This window comes from Ambystoma mexicanum, chromosome 11 (assembly GCF_040938575.1).
Source record: "Ambystoma mexicanum isolate Mex_15411 chromosome 11, UKY_AmexF1_1, whole genome shotgun sequence".
Classification (NCBI taxonomy): domain Eukaryota; kingdom Metazoa; phylum Chordata; class Amphibia; order Caudata; family Ambystomatidae; genus Ambystoma; species Ambystoma mexicanum.
The window spans coordinates 155246349-155249000 of NC_090934.1; positions in this window are offsets into that span (position 1 = coordinate 155246349).

The window sequence follows — 2652 nt, forward strand, 5'->3', positions numbered from 1 at the left end:
TCATTTTGAATTTGAGATCCAAATGGTTTGAATCAATGGAGCCGATTCAAACCAATGCCAGATCTGGTACGGTCCATTGACCTATAATTCTGAGTCCCACGCGATGATCCGTGATGGTCAAATACAGTCAAATTCATGAGTTAAAGTGACATACAATGAATTGAGCTTCATTTGCCTGTTCAATGCTCAGATGCACAAGGTGCCCCCCCCCCCCCCCCCCCGAGGGTTCTGAGCGAGCTCCTGGGCATTACACCTTTCCAGCCTGCACTCCCCAGCGGTTTCCACTATGTCAGAGTTGGCCAGTCATGGGGAACCTACAAGATGTGGAAAAAAGACAGTCACCATGTTCTGTAGGAGTGCGTTTAGGATGTTTATCGCGCTTCCTTCTGTAAAGAGGAAATGAAATTTAAAATACATTTTAATCCACTGATGCCACTCTGAAGTTGTACATCAAGGCACTTATGCATCACCACAACCGCTACCGCTGCATGATGACGCCTTGCCGCCCCCAACTTACCTACTGCTGCACCATCCCCCTGACCTCCACTCTTGTCCTCTGTGGACTTGAACCAGTAAACAATTCAATTTGCAACTTGTACCCTATACAGCATCCCACACTCTACTCTCCCACCCAATCCCGCTGCCTTCACACTGCATGGCTTTCAGTACACCACTGTTCACTCCCTAACTTTCTCCTACTCATCTTCAAATCCATCCATTGGATTCTTTTGCATTCCAGTACACCCCTCTTCCCACCATCTGATTTCAAGCCTTACTTAGGGCCTGATTCATTGAACGTTCTCATATGGGATTGCGCCATTATAAAACACTTGAATCAGTCCCTTAATGTCTCCGTGCCCCCACCCATCCTGCAATGCCTCCCATTTGCCTTTCTCACTTCCCAAGAGTGGAACTCCTTAGCCGCCTCCTTCATCAAAAACATACTCATTTTCCAATCATTCAAAATCGGATCTATTGAGCAAAGATCCTCTCTAACGGTTTCCTGCACTAACCCGTCACATGAAAACATCTCGCCTGCGACCAGCCTCCCCCTTCATCGTTTCACAGCTGTTAATTAAGGTACAAAATCCTCCTCTATTCTTCATGTGGTTGTTTTTTAAGAAAAAAGTTTTTAAAAACACAGGATTTTGCAGAGATTATACCTTTATTGGATTATCTACATAACTGTGTCTGATAGCACTCAAGACCACATGGCTATCAGAGAGATTGCTCTGCTCTCCATAGTGAGCTTGGAGCAATGTGTTTCTGATGGAAGCCCCATGTCCTCTACAAAACAAATACCCTCGATAAGACATCACTATAACTCAAGCGAGCTCCACAAGGATGTCAACAATTGAATTATGTAAGATCAGTAGCTACCATTGCGTCCTCTCATTGAACATACATTCTACAAAAAGTACAGTTCTGCAGCGTATGATGACATCAGACGCAGTGGACAGTGGAGACAGGGACTTTGGGGGCCCGGCAAAGCCACCCACTCAGCGAGTAGTTTAAGGAAGGCCACCCAGGTCCTCCTACCCATTCCTGGCCTTCTGTCTCCTTTCCGCCCAACACTATGAGGCTCAAAGATTCTGAATCCCTAACTCCATTCATCCGCATTCATGACTCCAGACACTATTAGAAGGGGAGACTAGGATGTTGCAATTTCCAAACAGCAAGCACAGTCTAACACAGTGAACCACAAGGGAAGTTGAGGATGTTGAGCGAACATGTTCTGCACGCTAAACCAAAGACCCCATCATATCCGTGCCAGGAGTCTGCTGCAGCACAAGGTTCAGGGGAGACTGTTAATATATGTTAAATTAGGAGACAATATAGTGGAAGAGCAAACAACACACACACTGAGCCAGGGAAGCCTGAGCAGGTTCATGCACTGCCATGACAGGAGTTCTTGATTGCAAGATGGCAGGACCCATAAATAAAGCCACACCCGCAGACCCACGACCTGACCACAAACACTAGTAGCTACACCTGGCTATCAGCCAATCACACACATTCACTACAAACAGGATCTCGCTGTCCCTAGTTAGGATCTAATTGCCCCAATTCCCTATGCGCACTGGGTACCAAAGGGGACCTCGACAGCTTAAGGGCGAGGGTGTTTGGAGAGAGGTGGACAGCGTGGGGGTGAAGGAAGTAGGCCAGAAAGGAGGAGGAAGGGAAAAGTATCAGCGAGAGGATGGAGACTGAGAAGGAAAAGGCGGGGGAGGAGTGTCATGCCGCACCGCTGGAGCATGTGGAGACGCTGCTGTCTTGGACAAGGGATGGTTCCATCACGGTCAGAGTGCAAAGAACAACTAGCGGTCTAGTTGTTTTACAAGATGGCTGCCTCCCATTTATTGGAGCTTCCGAGCAGCATCTCACTGTGTTGCAATCCTTTTACAAAGGACGCAGGGTTAGACACTCATTTGTTTTAGTGCTCCCTTCCTTTTTGCCTACCGTGGATCTACAGCCCTTCTGTTCCTCCGAGCCATATTTTTTCCTCTTCCCTCCATCCCCACCCTTGCTTCTCTGTACTGTTTGGCTGTGCGTTCTTCCTCACGTCCTCATATCTCTTTTCTCATAGTTATTTATTTTCAATGTTACCAAACACTGTTCAACAGATACCACATTTTTCTTCTCCTTCTATAA